This window comes from Urocitellus parryii, unplaced genomic scaffold (assembly GCF_045843805.1).
Source record: "Urocitellus parryii isolate mUroPar1 unplaced genomic scaffold, mUroPar1.hap1 Scaffold_336, whole genome shotgun sequence".
In the NCBI taxonomy this organism is placed as follows: Eukaryota; Metazoa; Chordata; class Mammalia; order Rodentia; family Sciuridae; genus Urocitellus; species Urocitellus parryii.
The window spans coordinates 14,822-41,401 of NW_027553059.1; the positions used below are offsets into that span (position 1 = coordinate 14,822).

General features: G+C 35.6%; 1 pseudogene; it reads right to left on the reverse strand.

Moving 5' to 3' along the window:
• Nucleotides 1-9,538: 9,538 nt before the first annotated feature.
• Nucleotides 9,539-10,777, reverse strand: LOC144251967 (induced myeloid leukemia cell differentiation protein Mcl-1-like; annotated as a pseudogene).
• Nucleotides 10,778-26,580: the final 15,803 nt, after the last annotated feature.

Here is a 26,580-nt window from a genome sequence, read left to right on the forward strand (position 1 = left end):
ACTAAAAAAGTTATATGCATGTATCCAAGTTTGTGTGTCTCATATCCTTTTGGTCTTTAACCTAATCTATTTTAAGTTGTTGGATTATTTATTTACTAAAATTAGTTGATAAAAACCAAAGGCTAAAGATACCTAAATATAACAATGCACATAAAACAAACACATATGTCTTGAAAGTTTATTTTCTTTATGATGATCTTCTTTGTAAGAAAATACTTCAAAAATACATCTCACTTATTGGTTCTAACACAGTGTTTGTAAACAATATAAGATGCATTCATTCCATAATAATAGTGCTTCTGCTATTGAAACTGTTTTAATCTGCCCTCTTCATCTTCTTTCTTATCCAAGATAAATAAGTCCAGTTTTTCTGTTTTTCAAGAGATGTGACATTTAGATTCTACACTTTCCAGAATGCTCTCTCATAGTTACCTTCCAGTTTACAAATTTTGTTCAAAATATGAGGTTCCAAATTTTAAAGGATACCATTAATAATTTGTAGAATGCAATATTTACGGGATGGAAAGAATGTAATATTTTCATTATAAAGACAAAAAAAATAGTATTCTGTTTGAAGGAAAAGTAAAAACAAAACAAAAAATTTAACAGGTTTTTATTTTTATTTTTTTTCTAAACTTGATGGTTTGGGAGAATAGTGTTAACTGCTTATGGCATCGTATGAAAGAGAAATTGACTTGGTTGTCAAACAAAAATACTTGTTTAAAGACTTACCCACGTGGAACTAGTTGTCAGGGATACCCCAATGAAACCCAGCAAGAGGCTGGCCCTCATGGATCCGTCCAGGTACTAAATCAGCAATCATACACTCAAACTTATCCCACTCTTATGAAACCATTTTCCAGGCCCGCCTGGCTAGTAAAACAAGGACAGCCAGCCAGAACACTTCAGCAGCAAGGCGACCTGTCCACTGGTTTAGTTGTCCGACCTAAACTCTCTGAATGTAGCTGTTAGCAAAGTACTTCTCTTGCTAAATCCAGTCTTCAAAAACTGGAAGAGGTACTGACCTTTTCAAATACACGGACACAAAACAAGGGCACAAGGATTCTGAATAATAAAGACAATATGACACAGAAGAACAAAAAAAAGCACCAGGTATTGACTCTAAAGAAATTGAAATTTATGAATTTCCTGAAAAAGAATTCAAATTAATCCAGTTAGTTCAAATTAGGGAGCTTTGAGAGAATACACAGAGATAACTAAATTGTATCAGGAAAATGTGTACAAAATTAGTTATCTGATGGAGGCATGGGAAGCATAAAAAAAGAAGCAAACAAATCTGAAGATGAAGAGCAATGACTGAACTAAAGACTTCACAGAGAGTTTCAGGTCATTTGAAATACACAGTCAGAAAAAGGTGGAAAAAAAGAATGAAAAGGGATGAAAAAACCTTACGTGGATGATGTAATACCATCAAGTGAAACAACACAAACATTAAGAGAATTCAAAAGGAGCAGAGAGAAAGAATAAGATATAAAGCTCAATTAAAGAAATAATGACAGAAAATAATGGAGAGGGAAATAAATATCTAGATATATATAGCCCAAAGCATCTTAACTAAAGTATTAAAGAAATCTGGACCAATATACATTATAATAAAATTGTCACAAAATCAAAGTCAAGAAGAATTTTGAAAAGAGCAAGGGGAAAACAACTTCTTACATACAAGGAAACTTCTATATAGACATCAGACTTTTCAGTAGAAGCCTTGCAGACTGGGGTGATAGACTAAAAGTATTGATGGAAACTGCCAAACAAGATTATTTTATCTGAAAAGTTGTCTTTCAGAAATGAAAGAGAGATTAAAAAAAAATCTTTCCAAAACAAGCAAAAGTTGTAGGGGTTTATTAGCACTAAAAATTATAAAGGAAGTTCTTAAAATTCAAGCAAAAGGATATGAACAACATGAAAATTCATAAGAAATATTTAAGATATAGTCTAATTTGAAATACTCTAAAACAATTATGATTGTGCATGAATCACTTTTAACTATAATATGAAAGATAAAGGTATTAAAAATAGTATATTTTAATTAATTTTTAATGAACACACAATATAAAAGTATAACTCGTGATATCAAAAACATGAAATATGCAGAGTTGGAGCTAGAAACCCCAGTGACTTGGGAGGCTGAGGTAGGAGGATAGAAAGTTTGAGGCCAGCTTCAACAATTTGGCAAGACTCTCAGCAACTTAGTAAGACTCTGTCCTAAAATTAAAATAAATAATTAAACACAAAGGACTGGGGATGTATCTCTTGGGTTCAATTCACTGTATATACGTCACAAAAAAATTCAGGGCTGGGGATGTGTTTTTTAAAGCTATAGTGAGTTACTTGTAGGAAAAATACATTTGAGTCTGGTCTTTTTCCCCATTTGGTTAACTTATGTGTTTTCATTGGATAATTATTTATGGGTCATTATTAATTTTCTTTCTGTTGTATGGTTCCTTGTTTGATTCTACTTGTCTTGCTGACATCTTTTACTACTTCATATTTGTTTTTGTAGTGATATGCTTTAATTTCCATTTATCATTACTAAATCAGTAGAGGCTTTTTTGTGGGTATACAATGGTTATCATGATGCTTATACAAAACATTTTGTAGTTACAGTAGCTTTAAGAACATATATTGGCTGGAAACAAAGGAATGTGAAAAGACCAACCAAAAGAAAATAGTAGCAGTTACTTGCACCAGAAGAAATAGACTCAAGGTAAAAAACTGCAACAGGCAATAAGTCAATTTATCAAGAAGGTTAACATTTACATATATATGTTATGTGTGAGACATATGGAAGGTTGAATATTAAAGAATAAAAAATCTGAACATATTACTAATGGGTGTGAAATTGAATCAATAATCAAAATCCTTCAACCACGAAAAACCCAGTATCTAATGGCTTCATTGGTAATTAAAAAAAAAATTAAAGAATAATTGACACAATTCTTCTCAAATTTTTCCATAAAAAATAAAAGAAGATGGAACACTTCTGAACTCATTTTATATACCAGTATTACCCTTAAACCAAAACTAGGCAAGGGCTTTAAAAGATTAGAAAATTACAGGCCAATGTAGATGAACATAGATGTAAAAATCCTCAATAAAATGCTAGAACAATTAATTTAGTGCTTAAAAAGATCAAATACCAAGATTAAGTGTGATTTTTTCCTGGTATATAAGGATTATTCAATATAAGCAAATGAATAAATGTGATAAACTGCATTGACTGAATTAAGGAAAAACATCATAACCATCCAATAGATGCAGAAAAAAAGTCTTTGACAAAATTCAACATCCTTTCATAACAACCCTCTCAAGAAAAGAGGTACAGAAGGAATGTCCCTTAACATAATGAAGGCTATGTATGATATGCCCACAACTAGCATCACAACAAATGATAAAAAATTAAAAAAAAAATCTCTAATAACAGGAACAAGACAAGAGTGCCCACTCTGACCATTTCTATTCAACATGATATTGGAATTATAGGCAGAGAAATTAGGCTCTTATTGCCTAATTCCTAAGAAGAAAAAAAATCATAAAATTTGAAAGGAAAGAATAAAATTGTCTCTGTTCATTGATGACATGATATTATAACAGGGCACCATAAAGACTACAGGAAAACTTTTAGAAGTAACAAGCAAATGTAGCAAGGTTTCAGGATACTATCAACATTCAAATACCACATTATTTCTGTACAATAATAATGAATGTTCTAAAAAGGTAGTAAGAGCATACACAATTTACCATATCATCAATGAAAACACATAGAATGCAGTATAACTAAAGAAATGACAGATATACAAACTGAAAACTCTAAGACAATAATTCAATAAATTGAAGAAGTAATTGAAAATTGAAAATACCTTAGATTCATAACTAATTGAAATTTGAAAGATTCATGAATTTGAAGAATGAATATTACTAAAAGGGATTTGCGCCTTCAGTGCAATTTCTATCAAAATGCCAAATACATTTTTTCAAAGAAACAGAAAAAAGAATCCAAATTTCTATAAAACCATAAAAGTCCCAAATAGCTAAAGTAATCATAACAAAGAAAAATTAAGTTGGAGGCACCAAGTAACTCAAAGTACACTACAGTACTATGGCAATCAAAATAACGTAGCACTAGTATATTAAAAAAAAAAACACATAAACCAATGGAATGGAAAGTTAAGATCAGAAATAAATCCATGTATTTAATGTTAATTGGTCTTTGACAAAGTTTCCAAAAACACTCAATGAAGAAAAGACAGTGTCTTCAACAAATGGTGATGCCATACTGTATATCTCTGTTCATAGAATGAATTTGGACCATTCTCTCACACCCTAAATAAAAATCATCTCAAAATGGAATAATGAATTAAAATAATACACCCAAATGAAAACTACTGGAATAAAATATAAGGAGAAAGCCACATGATATGGGTCTGGACAATGATATTTTGATATGGACAGAAAAGCACAGTAAATAAAAGTAAGAATAGGCAAATGAGATTACCTTAAGCTAAAAATCTTCTGTACAGCTGAGAAAACAATCAACAGAGAAAACAGATGATCAACAGAATGGGAGAAAATATTTGCAAGCAATATATCTAATAATAAGTTATAACTGAAATACATTAGGAACTCAAATGATTTACTAGGAAGAATGTGAATTACCCTATTAAAAACTGGAAAAGGGATGTGAACAGACATTTCTCCAAAGGGGATTTACCAATGGCCCAGAATGGCCCAGGAGGTCTGTGAAAAATGCTTAATCAAGTTTTTATCAGAGATTGGGCACAATGATTCTCACCTGTAGTCCCAAGTGACTCAAGAGGCTGAGATAGGAGGATTATAAGTTTGAGGGTATCCTCAGCAACTTAGTGAGAGCCTCAGCAACTTAGTAAATGTCGCCTAAAAAATAATAAAAAAGTAAAAAATAAAAAGGACTGGGGATGAAGCAACATGACAAAGTACTCATATGTTCAATCCCCAGTATATATATGTATGTATATATATATATATATATATATATATTTCTATGATATATATGTATGTACATATATATTATAGAAATATAAACCCAAACCAAAATAAGATTCAACCTCACAACTATTAGAATGGCTGTGATACAAAGACAAAAAATAAGTGTTGTTGAAGCTATAGAGAATGGGGAAGTGTTGCACACTGTTAGAGGGAATGCAAAGTGGTTCAGTTATTATGGAAAACAGGAATGGGATTCCTCAAAAAATTACAAATAGAACTACCATATGATCAATCAATCTCACTATTGCCTACCTATCCAAAAGTGATGAAACCAGTGTGTTGAAGAGATAGCTGAAGTATCATGTTAACAGTAGTATTATTCACAGTAGTAAAGGTATGGAATCAACCAATGGATCCACATGTGTATGTGTATATGTATACATGTAATGGACTTTTATCTAGTCATATAAAAGAAGGAACTTTTGTCATTTGTAACACCATGGATGAAGGACTTATGCTAAGTGAACTAAACTAGGCAGAGAGAGACAAGTACTGTATGATCTAACTTGTATGTGGAATCTAAAATTTTTAACTCATAGAAACAGAGAGTAGAATGGTGGTTGGCAGGGCCTGGGTGTTGGGGAAAAAAGAAGATGTTGGTCAAAGGGCAAAGAGTTTCAGTTATGCAGGATGAATAAATTTTGGAGCTCTAATATAGTATAGTTAATATAATTAATGCTATATTAGATGCTGGAAATTTAATAAGAGAGTAGATTCCAGGTGTTCTCACTACATATACAGGCATGCACGGGCACATTATGTGAGGTGATAGACATTAATTATTTTGATTATGGTAATTATTTCACAATGTATACATAATCAAAATATCACATTGGGTACAATAAATGTATAAATATTTATTTGTAAATTATAACAACAAAACTTAGAAAAAAAATAAAAATAATATGAGTTTTAATTATCTAGACAGTAGGGTTATAATAGTAGTAATTGAATTAAAAGCAGCAGTGGTTATAGTAGTAGAATTAATAGTTTGCATTTACCAAATGCTTTCTTTATGCCACTCAGTGTTCTAAGTGCTTTATATAGAAACTCACTGACTCTTCACATCAACCCAAAGAAAAATTGAATGCAATTACCCAAGAAACAGAAATAGAAATAGGCTAGGAAATAACATACAGATGATAGTAAAATCCATCTAGAGTTATCTTAACATTAAGACAATTTAAATATGTCATTTATTTTTATCACTCATGTTCCAAGTGTATATATTCTAAACTCCATTTGTTTTAATAACATGCTTATTAATAGATTTGAAAGTTTTCTTGCTTGAAATAATTTTTATGCAACTTGAAATATGAAACACTGATACTTAATGGGTGCACCATTTAAAGGATGCATTTTCCACCATGATGAACAACATTCCTGTATTAAAGATGGCACTGTGCCCATGTCACATCTACTGTTGAAGTGATCACAGCTGTAACAATTGGCAACCACAAATATTAATCACATTCCCAATTGTTATGATCTTTACGTCTTTCTTTTTCTGTCTAGGCCATTTGAAGTGGAGAGGGGAAAAGCACATTTCAGTCACTGGGGAAACCTGAGACTCTTGCTCCAAACCATCTGATCAGAAAAGAGGTGGAGACATCAGGACCTTCGTAATGTGAGGCTGCCTGAGGCACATGGGGTATGTGGAAGAACTAGAAAAACTAGGGTGCTGATAAAGTTAAATTATTTATGTATCTATTCAGGAACTTGGCAGGTCATTTCTATTCTTCATGATCTCTTTCTTAGCCTTATGACAAATGTGAATGGTAATCCAAACAAAAACATGGTAAAATGGGGGAAATAATTTCCTTCTTGAACTTTCTTGGTTTATTTAAAGCTTTATTGGAGCAAACATAATAAAAATTCAAAAGGGAAAAAATCAAGTGTCATCAGTATTTAAAAGCAAATTCTTTCAGAAAATTTATATACGAGGATGAATTGATGTCTATTTTTAAACTGAACACACCTGAATTAGTCCCATTGAAGCATCATGACAAGGTTACACACTTCATTATTTTGCTGCTTTTTTTAGTAATTTTGTTCATAAAATATCAGTTTGGTTTTGGTGGGAAGGAGTAGTTTTGCCTGTCTTGTACAAAGCTCCGGGGTTTGGGCAGTGTCCTATCTGATGGGATAATTGTTTCTTTTTTATTTCATAGCATCACTTGGGGTATGAGTGTGTGTTTTTTCCTTCCTTATCAACCACCATATTTTTCCTCTTCAGAGTTATAGACTTTATCTCGAACTTCTGTTTGGCACAACTAAATTGTTTTTGAGATTATTCTGCTTCAGTGATGGGTGTGGTTTTGTGGGGTTTTTTGTTTGTTTGTTTTCTTTTTAAAAATTTTATAAAGTTAAATTTGTCACCCCATCTCTCCAGCATTGTTTGAGAACTTAAAAAGAAGCTCTGGAAATTTTTGCCTTATGCATTGATCTTAGAAAGAAAAGTAATTTGGAACCAGAACTCTTTCAGCCAGAAAGAAACAATCTGTAATATTACTAGGTTCAGTGCCCTCATCAGATACTCAGGGCAAACAGAAGCTCAGAGATGTTGGATGTGATTAGTCTAAGCCTACCTTCTGGTTAGTGGGAGAAATTACCAAGTGTCTAGGTAATTAAAACTCAAAACTAGTTTTACCAGCTCCCTATTCATGCATAAAGTCAACATTTTCTAGTATTAATAAAAGAGAGTGCAGAAGTTTTGCAAATGTTAATTTTAACTAATTATAAACATAATCTTTGGAGGGGAAAGCTAACTAATGAAAACTGCTACCCAATACCATTAAGTTTAGAGATTTAATTTTGTTTTTTACAATTTATTTTATTTTTATCAGTATTTCTTTTATTGATGTATGAGGCTTAAACCTGTGTTTGAACAAGCAAGCCTCATAATAGCACCATAGTTAGACTCTAGCCTGCTTTTCCAAGCCATCATTTTACAACTTTTTTTTTTTTTTGAGAGAGAGAGAGAGAGAGAGAGAGAGAGAGAGAGAGAGAGAGATTGATTTTTAATATCTGTTTTTCATGTTTGGGCGGATACAACATCTTTGTTTGTATGTGGTGCTGAGGATGGAACCCGGGCCACACGCATGCCAGGCAAGTGCTCTACCCCTTGAGCCACGTCCCCAGCCCATCATTTTACAACTTATTAAGCAAACAAGGAATCAAATGTCTTTCATCCACCTAATGTTATCTTTTTATAAACAATGCTAATAAGTCCCACTTGGAACAGCTGAAAATCTTTCAGTAAAAGCTTTAAAGATGAGCTCATTCACTCAGTTTAAATTTTACCAGTTAAATCAGGTCAAACGTAAGGAACTCAAATGATTAGTTGCCTAATCAGATCCTATTATTTTTAAGTCACTAGCCTACTCCCCCACCCCTAAAAACCACCTCTCAAAACTCCACTTAGACTCAATTATTGAAAACCCATACATAACCAAGTGAAAGGATTAATTTTCATTCCACAACTTCTCAATCCCAGGTTTTCAAAGAAAAACCTATCTAAGGAATACTTACCAATACCAGATTGGAAAATTAAAGCCTACATAGTTATAAATCAGATTTGTCCCACTACAACCAGGTTGCATACAACTACAAACTGGTTCTGTATATACTCTAGAACTGACCTGGAGAAAGTTTAGAATAGAAAAGCTGTAAGAAGAAATAGATTCCTAACTACAGAAGTTACAATTTTCAAAATTTAAATTCAAGACTTTTCTCCCTTTGTGTTCACAGAAATATTTTCTCTGTAAAAATACACACATTTTTACAGACAAATACATTTACAAGCTGTTTCTGTCCTAAAAATGAGAATATTCCACATGTGTAACTAAATGAGCCTTAACTCAATTATTCATGGCCATTACTATGCTAATGAGACTCATTCAAATCAAGCCAAAGTAGAACAGGCATAAAAGTCCTGAACACTTGGGTCTTCTATTCAAGAAAATATACCCTGGGAAGCTAATCACAGAGGAAAAGCTTCCCTTCACTGGTGCATAGTAATGAGGCTTCTAGTCATAGCTCAATTACTTGTAGCTTAAGTTATTCTTTACAGATCACTGGCATCTTAGTGCTTCTCTTTTCACACTATGGGAAATTAATGAATTTGGAGGGCATATTTAATGAATTTTATGACTAGCCTGGCTACTGACCACTCTTCTGGTTCTAGACAAGGAAATTAAGTTTTTCGACTAAATCTAACATTCCCCCTCTGTGGCCTCCCAGTTTGCTTGGTGCTGAAAGTGAACTTTGCTTCTTTCATACAGTGAAATCTTCAAGGGGGATTACTTTTCCCATGTATTTATTCTTCTTAGACATAATCCTCTTGCCACTTGCTTTCTGGCTAGGTTGCTAGAGTGACGCTCTTGGAGGTTACAGTCTGGGCAGCTTGAAGTCCAACTTCATAAATACATTTGATCTCACAGAAATTTTGGTGTCTGGAGTTGGTAAACAGTCAACTATTGTACTTACAAGGCTATCTTATTAGATACACCAAACCAGCTCCTACTGAGCAACACTTGCAAAAGCTAGCAGCACATTTCTGGTGCCGCCTTATAGGTCCTTTATGTGGAAGGACTCCACAAACCCATCCCAGCCTCTTTGTTTGACAAGCTAGTCCCATTTTGTCCTTAGGAGCATGTCTGTGATACTTTCTGCTAAGGGTTCAATGCAGCATTCTTGGTTTATGCTCTTCAAGTGTTTGGCCACAAAGGCACCAAAAGAAATGAGAGTCACAATCCTGCCCCAGTTTGTTACTCTGTCACTGAAAACAAGGACAATCACGCGAGACAGACTTTTGACATCATCCTCGTTTTTGATGTCCAGCTTCCGAAACATGCCTGGGGAGAAAAGCACGCACGCCCTCGTGGCCCCTTTGTCTGGGCCGGGCAGAGGTTGCCTGCCCACGCGGGAGGTCGCTCTACACAGGCGCTACCGAGCTGGGGCGGCCACACTCTATTGCCATCCCCCCTTCCGCGTCTCTGGACAGCACTGCACTTCCAAAAGCACCCGTCCGGCGGCCCCGCAAGGCCCTTAGGTCCGCCCGGCGCCGCCTTACCTTGGAAGGCTGTCTCGTGGTTGCGCTGCACTCCTTCGCTTGATCCGCCGCAGGGTCTCCAGTGCCTTCCTGCTGGCGGCCACCGACCCGCTGGTCGCCGCCAGTCCTCCTCCTCCTCCTCCTCCTCCTCCTCCTCCTCCTCCTCCTCCCCCTCCCCCTCCTCCTCCTCCTCCTCCTCCTCCCCTCCTCCTCCTCCTCCCCTCCCCCTCCTCCCCTCCCTCCCCTCCTCCCCTCCCCCTCCCTCCTCCTCCTCCTCCCCCTCCTCCTCCTCCTCCTCCCCCTCCCTCCCCTCCTCCTCCCCCTCCCCCTCCCCCTCCCTCCTCCCCCTCCCCCTCCCCCTCCTCCTCCTCCCCCTCCTCCTCCTCCCCCTCCTCCTCCTCCCCCCCTCCTCCTCCTCCCCCTCCTCCTCCCCCTCCTCTCCTCCGGCAGCGGCGTCGAGGGCAGCGTCCTGCGCCTGCGCGGCTGAGAGCTAGCGTTGGCGCTTCTGCCAGAGAGCGCGCCGGCTTCCCCTCCCCCTGCCTCTTGCTGGGCCTATGCCCCCTTCTCGGCTGCTGATAGCTGTGCTCCTGGCGGGGTGGCGCCACCCCTGGCCCCCAGCCCCGCGCCCCTGCAATAGAGGTTTAGTCCAATGACCTTGTTCCTCTTAAAGCCGAACATCCCAAGCCGCCTCCACTGTGAGACTATGGAGGCTTGGACTGCTCACTCGAAGGAGGTAGAAGTAAGTAGTCTACAATTTATTTTTAACTAGATGTGATAAGAGGCTGAGATACATAATACTATGTGAATATATTCTCACGTAAATAATGAATTCTGGAGAGCTATTAGCATTCTATTGAGAAATTTCACCATTTTGCCTATTGTCTCATTTTAAGCAACAAATTTTATGCGAAAACTTTCTCCATAAATTACAAAATGGGGGACACTAGTTTCACTCCAGGGGAATTACCGTGTTTAGACTGGAATTCTAATTATCAAGGCATTTTTTCATCGATGTAATAAAGAGTAGTGGAAGATTTTTCAATTCTTTGAACCAGACCACATATATATATTAATCTTGATAAATCTGATGTTTTTAATCAAACATTGAACTCATAGAAGCAAATGGTAGAAGGGTGGATGCCAGAGGCTGGAGATTGGGGTGAGGAGCTAGGGAAATGTTGATCGAAGGTACAAAGCTTCATTTACATAGGATAAATAAGTTCAGGAGACCTATTATAGAGATGACTATAAACTAATAATAATGTATAATGGAAAATTTCTAAGAGAATAGATCTTAAATGTTGTCACAACAAAAAAATTGATAACTATATGAGGTAATGTGTACATTAATTAGTTTGATTTAACCATTTCACAATGTATTCATATAGCAAAACAATACATTGTGTACTGCAAATATATGCAATAATTATTTTAAAAATATACCTTAAAATAAATAAAAAAGCCTCCTTAAAAAAAAAAAAACTTTTATTTTATTTATTTTTATATGGTCCTGAGGCTCAAACCTCTCAGACCTCACACATGCTAGGTCTGCGCTCTACCGCTCAGCCACAACCCCAGCCCTGAAATAAGCCTCCTTAAGACTGAAGAACATAACATGAGGCATTTTCTGAGGGCTCTTCCCTGTTTGTGGTGTAGCCCTTTACAGTCTTCTGCTTTCTTTCACACATGGCTTTCAGTGCACCATCCTGAGTAGCAATTAGTGCTAACATTGTGGATTGCAGGTGGAGGAAATAAGGCCATAGTGTCTCAAGAAGTTTAGAAGATACCAACGCATGTACAGGGTAGCATTGGTTTTGGAGCCAATATGCTTACACTCTGCCCTTGTGTTTCTAATTCTCTGATAAATAATGGAAGTGCTTCTGTCATGCATGGTGATAGGACCCTGATCAAGGAACATGATCAGACCAGAATTTTCAAAAGATTCATCTGGATAGATGGAAGGAGCACTTTCAATGAGTGGTAAGCTGCCCTGAGGCCATCCAATAATAAGTATTTTATGATAAGTAAATATTAGCATATAACATAACTCTATTATATTATTGTAAATAATATAAATTATTGCTAACTAAAAGTAACAACCAAATTCTGAATTTTGAGCCATTCAGTCTTCAAGAACTTAGTAACCTCTGAGAAAATAGTAAGCTTGCTATTTGCTAATAAATGGTGGTTAATATTGTTATTTTACTTGGATTATAAAGAGGGATGGAAATATAGATAATTTGATCTTCAAAATTATTTGTTTATTTTATATCATGTATCAGTGGAATGAGAACTCATGGGGCTTTGGAAGTTCTGTATTTGGTACCATTTTTTGAATAGGCAGTAAGGACCCCTATTCTGGGCTCTGTGTTTTAGTGGGCTATTTTCTTGTCCACTTCCAGTTGTACCACTCACCAAAGGATGATTTATCTTTGGGATTAATGGACCAGCTGGAGCTCACACCATCCCATTATTTTTAGTAATGGTCTGGGATCCCAGACCTTGACTTTTCAGACCCCTCCAGACTTGTGTCTGCTTCTAGGGTATGTGAATGCTCCCTTCCCGTCTTCCTGCCCACTGATGTTATCTTACCATACAGGTATATATGCTTCTAAGCTTAAGGGAGTGGTCTACAGGCAGCTTTGTATGCATATATGGGGTATACACACGTGAATCTCAATTAACCTCAATTAACTCACCTTTTCTGGGAGTCTTCTTTTATACTCTCATCTCGAGTCCCTCAGATATTTATGATGAGGTCTTGTACATAAAGAAATGTCCTCATTTTACAGATCCTGAATAAATATTGCTTGCATAAAAGGTCCTATTAGTTGTGTGCATTGGAATGGCTCTGACGTTCACATGAACTCCCTCCTAGGGCAAGATGAACACTGGGATGGAATGAGAAAAGGAGGAAGCTAGGGCTTCACACTGCAATCTGGGGGCTGGAGACTAGGGAATGACTCTCTTCCCTGCCAAATACTGATGTGGAATAATAAGGAATCTGTGATTTAATTCAAACATGACCTTCTAGGTTATTATGAAGGTGTATTTTTCAAGTGTGGAGGATAAAATTTATTTTTACTTCCTAGTTATACTTTATAAATGGTGCTACACTAGTAAAGACTTAAAAAGAGGCTCTTGGAAAATAAACAAATATTCAGGCAAAGACCTATTGAGTTCTAGTGTTTGCTATTTATTGTGACCAAAATGCTTCTACTATGATTTTTTTCTCTCTACCATTGACACGTTACTGAATTTGAATTTGGAAAATGATGCATATAAACAGCACTCTTCAGCTTAGAAGACCTGGCTCTAGCCCATCACTATTTACAATTTTATGTATTCATACATGTGGGTGGTGTAGGAATCTCAATTAACCTCAATTAACTCAGCTTGGCTGTGAGTCTCCAAGTATGTATTTTAATGTTGCTACCATGCCAAAAGTGAGCCTTCTCACCCTCCTCAATATATTCTTAGCAGTTAGATTTTTTGTTTTCTTTCTTTTTTTTTCTACTTTGTAGTGCCACAAGTAGCTTTTGTTTTACCTACTATTTCCCATTTGAGTTTTTAAAAACTCAAATGCCTAAGAAAAAAACTTCTTTTAAACATAGCAAAGACCTTGTCTGTGAGTCTTCCTTTATACTATCAAAAAATGCAGTCCTTTCTCCAAAAGATTTGTAAAAAGGAAAGTCTTATGATCAGATGATAAAAATATTGGAAATTCATCTGGATGGGCTGCTGAGTGAAAACACAGATTTGTCAATATGGGCATCAACTTAAAGACAGAGCCCAGGAAAATCTTCAGTAAATTAGAAGTATAAGTGTAAATGATAGAAGTATAATTTGTGAGTTGAAAGAGCTGTGAACATTTTCTTATTTAATTTTCTAGATGGTGAGCATGAAATACTTCTAAGTGAAAGTAGAACTGGAAATTACCAGGGGACAGTCTAGGTATGGGTTAGGAAATAGTACATTATTAAATAACTACAAATGTCAGTGCCTTAAGACAGCAGTGAGTATTTTTTTTCACATATACCACATGCCCATCATGGATGTTCTATGAACTTCAGGATCAAGATTGATGAAGCCTCTACTCCCTGAACATCACCAGATGATGTGTCAGAGAGAAAATAAGCATGTCTCATGATGCCTGGAATTTAAAGTCTTCTACTGCAAGTGTCTCATAATAATATTACAACATTTTTGTTAGTCAGTGGTCATGCATCCCTTCAATGGGATAGGACTGCAATCCTATTGTGTTCTTTGAAGGAGGAAAACTGGAATATTTTGAACAGTCCCTATGTATGGATCCTTATTAGTCGTACAATCATTGACAATTTTTAAACGTGTCAACTCATAGACTCTAAGAGTAAACATGGAATATACACAAAGACCTTTAGAAATAAGATGCTCTGAGGATGAAAATTATAGAAAATACATTTGGAAAATTACCATGTGACTCAGTGGCTGAAAAATTTCTCCCACCCTGGAGACCAAGCTCTTGTGAGATAATGTTATTAAGATGTCTAAAGAAAGGACTGGTTGGAATGTGAGAAAACATTGATTAACAGGGTTTGAAGGAAGAAAACAGCATCCCTCTTGTACCAGCCCAAGGATTTTGCAGTATACCTGACAAAGAATTAATTTCTACAGCATGGATCCAATAATATTTGAGACCTACAAATACTTTTCCTTGATCAAACTGTTTTTGAATCACAATTTGATTTCCATGATTTTTTTTCCTAGATGGAGAGAAGAAATGGATCAGGTCAATATGAATATTTTACATTTGTAATTTAGAATTCTCATAATTCAATAAATTGATCTCTAGATTATATGCTTTAATTAAGATGATGTGAGGGAGTCTCAGTAAATGTTTTCAACTCTAGGAGGCTGACATTTTATGTGTATGCATGGACAGTACTTGAATGTGGTAAATACGCAGAAGGTGCTATTCCCTAAGGCCTTCTCTTTATCAGCCATGTAACTTCTGGCACAATCTGACTTCTATCACCCTGCAAAAGATAGTTCTTGCATGCTTTTCTGTTGATAAACTTATCTCCAAGCATAATGTGAAGAGTACTGGTTATCTTTTTTTTATTTTATTCTTGTAAATTTAATAAGCCACACTGAATCTTATATGTATATATAATTTATAACTATAATTTTATAATGATGTTGAATTATAAGTTCTCTTATGTACTCTAATACTTTGCATAGATGTGGAAAGATTTCAATTTAGATATCACAAATCTAAATCAATTATCATTTTTATTTACAATAATAAAACTGACCTGTTGAACTAAGATGCTAAATTATCTTGAACTAAAATTAACAAATATGAACAGATTCCTTCCTGACATAAACTATAAATATTGTGGGTTTGATCTTATTATGTCGCTAGGCTTAAATCTAAATTAACCCAAACTCAAAGTTTGGGTTGTTATCGAGGTCGGTGGACTTGAGGGAGGCAGATCATCTGTCGGGGAACTCATGGCACCACTGGGCTAAAGTTGAGACTGTCGGGCAACAATTTGGCTCCTCATGGTTGTTCCTGAATATCAGAGAGAATGAAGGTTGCTAAGGACAGTCTATACTCTGGAGTGCCTCCTAGGACTGCCACACCCAGGGGCAAGAGTTAGAGAAGACTTCAGCAACCTTAGAACTCAGAGGCCACAGACTTATGAAAGTTTAGATCAAGTCACGACAAATAAGTCTGGCCTTTTGAACAACTGAGTGGAAGGAGACTCCACAGAGTGAGTAATAGAGGAAGGAAGTTATAAATATCAAGTATGACACTTCCTCATAGCAAAAATGAGGACTGTAGGAGCTACTCATTTTCTTCTTACTCACTATGTCTTTTTTTTCTGGTTATCTTCTTAATGAGATCTCTTCTTTGCCCAGAGAAAGCACACTAGTGGTACCTAGTCCCATGGCTAGCAAGACAGGGCATCTCCTTGTTGAGATTCATGTAACATTGGTCTGGATCCTACAGATTCTCCACATAATTAACTGATTTCTTCTTATTAATCTCTGGGAAAATTCTAGGAGATCCAGTGGGACTCAAGGGAACTTTGCTGCCAGTTTTCTTGTACCTGCTCTATGAAGCTTTTCTGCAAGACAGCAGTCAGGTGACTTCAAAAGAGAAACAGATAATTTGGTTTGCTGCTTTACTGTTTAGCAAATGAAGTACTCTGCAGGCTGTTTTGTATTTGTGAGGTATTTTTTTGACTACTAGAACAAGTGACTTAAAAATATGCCTGGGAAAACGGATTTAGGATTGAATAATATGTTGTATTTGACAAATTTAGAATAAAATTGGAAGAAAATATATATTCTACATTGAGATCTCTCAAGAACATGGCCCAGCACATGCAATTCTGTGGGAAATTTTATCATTTGGAGAGAGTATATTTAAGTTATTTACTCACTTGAGCAAATTTAGCTAGAGAGAATGTATTTATGTCATTTACTCACTTGAGAAAATTTAACTAGATCTTAAATCTCACATAGTTGTTTTATCCAGATGCATTTATAAGACTCCCCCCACCCAAGTACTGGAATTGAACCCCGTGGCTCTCTACCATTGAGCTATCTCCTTAGGTCCTTTTATTTTGAGACATGGTCTCCCTAAATTGTCCATGTTGGCCTTAAATTTGCAATCCTCCTGTGTCAGCCTCCTGAGTAGCAGGGACTACTGGTGTGCACCACTGTGCCTAACCTACAATATTTTAAATTTGTTCTTAGCTTTCAATGTTTTTACAACATTCTCCATTTTTTGCTCATGATTATTTTCCCAATTAGTACCAAAAGCTCTGATTTCACTGTTGGCATAAAGAGGAAATCTCCTTACTTACTACACAATTTGCACAGTGAGAAGAGTACAGTACATTTCATAAAAAGAACTTGGGAAAGGAATATTATCTTCTACTGGGGTGTATGGGGCTTGATGGAGGTGGTATGGCTGTGGATTAGTTTGCATAGTAAAGGCATGAGCCAAGCTGAGTACTTTTCTATCTCTAAGAATTTTCAAGTGACAGAAGGGCAGCTTCTATCCAGCCAGAAAAAAAATTAATATTTTAAAACATCATAATACACAAAATATGAAAAATGAATATAAATGACATACCACATCACAACTTATCACTACAATTTTAGGTAAGGCATATGAACCACCTATAATAAAGTTCTAAAACAAAATATTTTCCCTTTTAGTTTGAACTTAAGAGTGCAGGGTTGGATTAATTAGATTAATTAATAGTGTTTTCATAAGCTACTCCCATAACTAGCTCACAAATTATTTCCCTTGTAATTTTTATCTATTTCTTCATAATTATTTACTTATTTTCTACAATGTAATAAACACTTGAGGACCCAACACTCAATATAAGAAGTATACTATTGTTTGTGCTCCTGTTTGACTACTCAATAATAGGGTAGAACATAGACACCTATCACAGCCAGATCTTAGATAATAAAGGGAAGACTCTGCCTTTTGGGTTGTGAGGCTTTTATTTTTTTTTCATTATTTTATTTGCTCTTTTAAGGTATACATGATGTAGAGTGTATTTTAACAAATTATACATACATGGACTATAACATTCTAATTAGAATCCCATTCTTGTAGTTGTGCATGATGTGGAGTTACACTCGTCATGAATTCATAGGAACATAGGAAGCATAGGAGTTATGTTCATAGGAACATAGGAAACATAGGAACATAGGGAAGTTATGTTCAATTTGTTTTATTGTCTTTCCCATTCCTATCCCCCTTCCCCTGTGTCCAATCAGTGAAACTCCACCTCCCCCACCTGTACCTTTGGTCTATTTGAGACTGCCTTATTTCACTCATTATGATAGTTTCCAGTTCCACCCATTTACTGGCAAATGCCATAATTTAATTTTTCTTTAAGGCTCAGTAATATTCCATTGTGTACATGAACCAAATTTTCTTTATCCATTCATCTGTTGAAGGGCATCTAGGTGGGTTCAATATTTTTTATGGTTTTAAAGACCTGTTATTGGTCTTTTATTAGGTATACATGTTAAAAATATCTTTTTTTCACTTTATAACATGTATTTTTCACTTCTTTTAACAAATCTTCTCGTGATTAGCAAGTGGTCTTAATTTTAATATAGATAAACTCAATGATGTTTCTCCACTCATATTGACACATTTTGGATTTTAAGAAATCCTTCTCTACCTTAAGATGAGGAACAAATTCACCTTTATCTTTCACTAAAGTCTTGGCTTTTGAAATCAGTTCTTTGTTTGGAGTCGAATACTGTGGGTGAGGCAGAAATCCAATTATATTTTTTTTCCAATATAGACAACTAATTTATGGTATAATTTCTACTTCATCATCTCTAATCTCTAGGATTTAAGTCGAGTGCTCTACCTAGATGACATCCTCTCTCTACATAGACTACATTACTCTTTCCCTTGGATAAACACTCCATCATTACTCCTGTGGTCTGACATTTGGGTTCCTCAAAGTTCTTGGAGAAACTTAATCACCAGTGTGATGGTTTTAGATCTTGGGCCCAGGGGGTTGCCTTCTACCTTTTACCATGTGAGGAGATGGTGAGAAAGTAATATGTGGTCAGGAAATGGGCCCTCATCAGATACCAGACCTACTAGTGATTTGATCTTGGGTTTCCCAGGTTCTAACACTGGGGAGAAATAAATTTCTGTTGTTTATATACTATGTAGTCCATGATATTCTGTTATATTTTGCCCAAAGAAATTAAGAAAATTACTTTGAGGTAAGAGGGGTCACTCCTTGCCAAAGCTTGCTTTCTTATTTATTTATTTTTTATGTGTCTGAAGATCAGGAAGGATTGTTATATACTTTCATTCTTACATTTTTCTTAGTATTGAAACTATTTATTTCAATTTTCTTTAAGTCATCTCTCTCAAAGAAATTTGGGGAGATTACCCTTCATTGGACACTTACTTTTTGTCCCCAAAATTCTCCTTTGTGATCACAATCTGTGACTGCACATTAAGCCTGTTTTTCATCAAGGATAACCATTTCAAGGGTATATCTTTAAACAATGTAACCAGTCACCCTATTGATGGATCACAAATATGATGGTGGCATGATGTATCATTATATTGCTTGATGACACTATAGCTATAAAAGTTTGGGTAGTACACTCTATTATGTTTGCATAATGGTGAAATTGCCTCACAGTGAATTTCTCAAAATAGTATTCCTGTCGTTAAGTAATGAATGGTTGTGTGGGTTTTAGTGCTCTGCAAAATTGGGGAATGGGATATTTGCTCAAGACCAAAAAAGCTGCTGAGATGTTTTTGTCTGTATGTTATACTTGTCCCTGGGCAGTCCTCAGCAAATGCTGTGGTTTCAATGATGAAATCCAGCTCTGCTGTGGTTAGCAGTAATTCATGGTTTCTCCCCAGGAATAGGTTCATTCTCAAAAATAAATAGAAATACTACTTGATAAAGTTAGCATATAGTCCTGTTTCATTAAACATTTAAACCTTATAAATACTGGTCATTTGTAAAATCCAGGTCCATTCCTACCTATTTTTAAAAATATCATCTTATTCAGTAAGTTTTTTGAGAGAGTTTCCCAGAAACAGAACGGCAAGCTTTCATTTTTGTTTAACAGACTTTCAAAAGTGCCAAATAGAGTTGATCAAACTTTGGATAAGGAAGATGCTATAGAAACCCAGTAACATTGAAAACAAACAATTTTTTTCCTGAGTTTGAGAAGAAAAAAAAACCCACTCCACAGTATTTTCTTCAATTACTCTTTAGTATGTGTTTTTCCATCTGATTCTGCAAATCCATGTTGTTGATTTAGAGTCTGTGGTTAAATTAGAAGCTCAAACAAACAGTGCAGACCACTATAGCTACTTCATGGTGACATACCACGTACAAACATAGGCAGTTGCTTCCGTGCATTTCACTTGTAGATCCTTGCCAGAATTTCTAGTAGCATAGTGTGGCACATAAGTTTTCGAGGACATGTTCGAATGCATTTTGACACATTGTATAGAAATGGAACACAATTTCTCCTTCCTCTGGCTGAACACAGTGCAGAGTCACACTGGTAGTGTAATCATACATATATACAGGGTAATAATGTAATTTAATTCCACTGTCCTTCCCATCCCCACACCCATTGCTCTCCCCTCTCTCCCCTCTGCACAACTCAGAGTTCCTCCACTCACCCCTTCCTTATGGTTAGCAGCCATTTATCAGAGAAAACATTTGGTCCTTGGTTTTTTGGGCTTGGCTTATTCACTTAGCATGATATTCACCAGCTCCATCCATTTACCTGCAAATTTCATAATTCTTCTTTGAGGCTGAGTAATATTCCATTGTGTATATGTACCACATTTTTTTTATCCATTCATCTGTTGGAGCGCATCTAGGTTGGTTCCATAGTTTAGCTATTGTGAACTGAGCTACTGTAAACATTGATGTGTCTGAGTTACTGTAGTATGCTGGTTTTAAGTCCTTTGGGTATAGACTGAGGAGTAGGATAACTGGATCAAATGGTGGTTCCATTCCAAGTTTTTGAGCAATCTCCATACTGCTTTTCATAGTGGTTGCATCAATTTGCAATCCCACTAGCAATGTATGAGTGTACATTTTCCCCCACATCCTTGCCAACACTTATTGTTGCTTATATTCTTTTTTTATCCAATTAGTTATACATGACAGCAGAATGCATTTTGACTCATTTTATACAAGTGGAGTATAACTTTTCATTTCTCTGGTTATACATAATACTGTGTCACACCATTTGTGCAACCATACATGCACATAGGAAAATATGTCCATCTCATTACACCATCTTTTCCCACTCTTATATCCTCTCCTCTCCCCTCACTCCCCTCTGCCTAATCCAGAGTTCCTCCATTCTTCCCTTGCCCCTCACCCCGTCCCATTCTGGATTAGCATCCACATATCAGAGAAAACATTTGGCTTTTGTATTTTGGGGGATTGGCTTTTCACTATTGTTTCTTGTATTCTTGATAATTGTCATTCTGACTGGAATGAGATGAAATCTCGATGTAGTTTTGACTTGCATTTCTCTAAGTACTAGAAATGTTGAAATTTTCTTTATATATTTGTTGCCCATTCATATTTCCTCTTCTGTGAAGTGCCTGTTCAGGTCCTTGCCCATTTATTGATTGGGTTATTTTATTGTTGTTGTTGTTGTTGTTAAGTTTTTGAGTTCTTTATATATCATAAAGATTAGTGCTCTAAAGTGTGTGTGGTAAAGATTTTTTTCCCATTCTGTAAGCTCCTCTTTATGTTCTTGATTGTTTTATTTGATGAGAAGAAGCTTTTTAATTTGAGTCCATTCCATTTATTGATTTTTTTTGGGGGGGCTGGGGTAGGAGTTACTGGGGATTGAACTAGGAGTACTCAACCACTGAGCCACATCCCCAGCTCACTGAGTTGCTTAGCACTTTGCTTTTGCTGAGACTGGCTTTGAACTCAAAATCCTCCTGCCTTACCCTCCCAAACTGCTGGGATTACAGGCATGCACCATCACACCCAGATTATTTATTGACTGTTGATTTAGGAGTCTGGTTAAAAAAAGTCAGTTCCTAAGCCTATATGGTAGAGATTTGTTCCTACTTTTTCTTCTGTTAGGTGCAGGGTCTCTGTTTTAGTGCATAAGTATTTGATCCACTTTGAGTTTATTTTCTTGCAGGGTGAGAGAGAGGCTTAAATTCATTTTGCTACACATGGATTTCCATTTTCCCAGTACCATTTGTTGATTAGGTCATTTTTTTTCTGCAATATTTGTTTTTGGCACTGTTCTCTAGTTAAGATAACCATATTTATATGGGTTTGTCTCTGTATTTTCTATTCTGTAACATTTGTCTTCTTATCTATTTTTGTATAAATACCATGCCATTTTTGTTACTGTTGTTCTGTAGTATAGTTGAAGGTCTGGTATTGTGATGCCTCCTGCTTCACTCTTCTTGCTAAGGATTGCTTTGGCTATTCTGGGTCTCTTATTTTTCCAAATGATTGCTTTTTCTAGTTCTTTGAAGAATATCATTGGAATTTTAATAGGAATTGGATTAAATCTGTATAACAGTATTGGTAGTATGGCCATTTTGATAAGAGCATGGAAGATCTTTCCATCTTCTAAGGTCTTCTTCGATTTCTTTCTTTTGTGATCTGTAGTTTTCATTGTAGAGGCATTTTACCTCCTTCATTAGAATGATTCCCGTTTTTTTTTAGGCTATTGTTAATGGGGTAGTTTTCCTAATTTCTCTTTCAGAGGATTCATAACTGATGTGCAGAATTTGCATTTGATTTATGGGTGTTGATTTTATACCCTGCTACTTTGATGAATTCATTTATTAATTCAAAAAGTTATTTGGTGGAATTTTTTGGATCTTCTAAGTATAGAACCATGTCATTGGCAGATGGTAATAGTGTTGAGTTTTCCTTTTATTATTCACATGACTTAAACTTCTCTCACCTATCTGGTTGTTCTGGCTAGAGTTTCAAGGGATGTATTGAATAGAAGTGGTGAAAGTGGTGAAAGAGGGTATCCCTGTCTTGTTCCAGTTTTTAAAGGGAATGGTTTCAATTTTTCTTCATTTAGAATGTTGTTGGCCTTGGGCTTAGCATAGATAGATTTTATATTGTTGAGGTATGTTTCTACTAACCATAGATTTTCTAGTGTTTTGAACATGAAGAGGTGCAGCATTTTGCCAAATGCTTTTTCTACATCTATTGAGATGATAATATGATTCTTTTTTTAAAAAATGATGTGAATGATGTTTATTGATTTTCATATGTTTTCTTTAACCATACGATTTATTTTATTTTTTTTTAGTCATACATGACAACAGAATGTATTTTGACATATAATCCATACATGGAATGTACATACATCAATCATATTGTCTATTCTATTCTGCTGCCCTTCCTATCCCTCCTACTCCTCCCCTCCTCTTCCATCCTTTCTCTCTATCCAATCTAATGTGACACAATTATTTTTTTTCCTCATCACAATATCATATATGTATTCTGTATAACAATGAGCTTCTCCTTCCATCTTCCCTGCAACTCCCCTTCTACCTCTTTTTCCCTCCCACCTCTCTTCCCTCTTTAGTGATAGTCTTCTTCTCATGCTCTTCCGCCCTATCCCATTTTGAGTCACCCCCCTTATATCAAAGAAGACATTCAGCATTTGTTTTCTAGGGATTGGCTAACTTCACTTAGCATAATTTGCTCTAAAGCCATCCATTTGCCTGCAAATGCCATGATCTTGTTATTTTTAGTGCTGAGTAATCTTCCATTGTGAATAAATACCACATTTTTAAATCCATTCATCTATTGAAGGGCATTGAGGTTTTTTCCACATTCTAGCTATTGTGAATTGTGCTGCTATAAACATTGATGTGGCTATGTCCCTGTAGTATGCTCTTTTTAGGTCTTTTGGGTATAGTTCGAGAAGGGGAATAGCTGGGTCAAATGGTGGTTCCATTCCCAGCTTTCCAAGGAGTCTCCATACTGCTTTCCAAATTGGCTGCACCAATTTGCAGACCCACGAGCGAGTGTACCTTTTTCCCCCACATCCTCGCCAGCACTTATTGTTGTTTGACTTCTTATTGGAGTGAGATAGTATCTTAGAGTGGTTTTAATTTGCAATTCTCTGATTGCTAGAGATGATGAGCATTTTTTCATGTATTTGTTGATTGAATGTATATCCTCTTCTGTTCAAGTCCTTAGCCCATTTGTTGATTGGGTTATTTGCTTTTTTGTTATTTAACTTTATGAGTTCTTTGTATACTCTAGAGCTGTTTGAGGGGTAAATATTTGTTCCCAGGATGTAGGCTCCCTATTCACCTCACATATTATTTCTCTTGCTGAGAAAAACCTCTTAGTTTGAATTCATCCTATTGATTCTTGGTTTTAACTCTTGTGCTATAGGTGTCTTATTAAGAAATTTGGGGCCTGCCCCCATGTGATGAAGATTAGCGCCAACTTTATCTTCTATTAGACGTAGAGTCTCTGGTCTGATTCCTAGCTCCTTGGTCCATTTTGAGTTGACTTTTGTGCATGGTGAGAGAAAGGGATTCAATTTCATTTTGTTGCAAATGGATTTCCAGTTTTCCTAGCACCATTTGTTGAAGATGCTATCCTTTCTCCATTGCATGCTTTTAGCCCGTTTGTCTAATATAAGGTAGTTGTAATTTTGTGGATTTGTCTCTGTGTCCTCTATTTTGTACCATTGGTCTACCAGCCTGTTTTCATGCCAGTACCATGCTGTTTTTGTTACTATTGCTCTATAGTATAGTTTAAAATCTGGAATCGCAATACCACCAATTTCACTCTTCCTGCTTAGAATTACTTTAGCTATTCTGGGTCTCTTATTTTCCCAGATGAATTTCATGATTGCTTTTTCTATTTCTGCAAGGAATATCATTTTGATTTTTATTGGGAATTGCACTGAATCTGTAGTGTTTTTGGTGATATGGCCATCTTAATAATATTAATTCTACCAATCCACAAGGAAGGTAAATCCTTCCATTTTTTAAGGTCTTCTTCTGTTTCTTTGTTCAGGGTTCTGGAGTTTTAATTGTGTAGCTCTTTCACCTCTTTTGTTAAGCTGATTCCCAGTTGATTTATTTATTTATTTATTTATTTATTTATTTATTTATTTATTTATTTTTGAGGAGATTGTGAATGGAGTAGTTGTCCTCATTTCCGTTTCAGAGAATTTGTCACTGATATACAGGAATGCCTTTGATTTATTGGTATTGATTTTATATCCTGCCACTTTGCTGAATTCATTTACTAGTTCTAGAATTTTATTGGTTAGATTTTTCTGGGTCTGCTAGGTATAGGATCATGTCATCGGAAAATAGTGCGAATTTAAATTCTTCATTTTTTATATTTATGCATTTAATTTCTTTCATCTTTCTAATTGCTTTGTCTAGTGTTTCAAGAACTATGTGAATAGAAGTGGTGAGGGAGGGCATCCCTTTCTTGTTCCAGATTTTAAAGGGAATGCCTTCAATTTTTTTCCATTTAGAATGATGCTGGCCTGAGGCTTAGCAAATATAGCTTTTACCGTGTTGATGTAATTTCCTGTTATCCCTAATTTTTCTTGAGTTTTGAATATAAAGGGATGCTGTATTTTGTTGAATGCTTCTTCAGCATCTATCAAGATGATCATATGCTTCTTATCTTTAAATATGTTGATGTGGTGAATTATATTTATTGATTTCCATATATTCAACCAGCCTTGCATCCCAGGGATGAATCCCACTTGGTCATGGTGCATGATCTTTTTCATATGTTTTTGTATTTGATTTGCCAGTATTTTATTGAGTATTTTTGCATCTAAATTCATTAGGGATATTGGTCTGAAGTTTTCTTTCTTTGAAGTATCTTTATCTGGTTTTGGAATCAGGGTGATGTTGGACTCATAGAATGAATTTGGAAGTACTCCCTCTTTTTCTATCTCTTGAAATAGATTGTAGAGTATTGGTATTAGTTCTTGTTTAAAGTTCTTGTAAAACTCTGCTGTAAATCCGTCTGGTCCTGGGCTTTTCTTGGTTGGTAGTCTTTTGATGGCTTCTTCTATTTCCTCACTTGGTATTGGTCTGTTTAGGTTGTTTATATCATCCTGACTCAATCTGGGTAGCTCATATGCCTTAAGGAATTTATCAACGTCTTCACTATCTTCTATTTTATTAGAGTATAGGGTTTCAAAATAATTTCTAATTATCTTCTGTATTTCTGAAGTGTCTGTTGTGATGTTGCCTTTTTCATCCCATAAGCTAGTAATTTGGATTCTCTCTCTTCTTCTCTTTGTTAGTGTGGCTAGTGGTCTATCAATCTTATTTATTTTTTTCAAAGAACCAACTTTTAGTTTTGTCATTTTTTTCAATTGTTTGTTTTGTTTTGATTTCATTGATTTCAGCTCTGATTTTAATTATTTCTTTCTTTCTACTGTATTTGCTGCTGATTTGTTCTTCTTTCTCTAAGGCTTCGAGGTGTAATGTGAGGTTATTTTTTTGTTGGCTTTTCCTTCTTTTAAGGAATGAACTCCATGAAGTGAATTTTCCTCTTATTACTGCTTTCATAGTGTCCCAGAAATTTCGATATGCTGTGTCTGAGTTTTCATTTACCTGTAAGAATTTTTTAATTTCCACTTTGATGTCTTCTGTAACCCTTTGTTCATTCAGTCGCATATTGTTTATTCTCATGTTATGTAGGATTTTTTTCTTTCTTATTTTATTATTGATTTCCAATTTCATTCCATTATGATCAGATAAAGTGCATGGTAGTATCTCTACTCCTTTGTAATTGCTAAGATTTGCCCTGTGACATAATATATGGTCTATTTTTGAGAAGGATCCATGTGCTGCTGAGAAGAAAGTGTATCCACTTGATGTTGGGTTGTGTATTCTGTATATGTCAATTAAGTCTAAGTTATTTATTGTATTATTGAGTTCT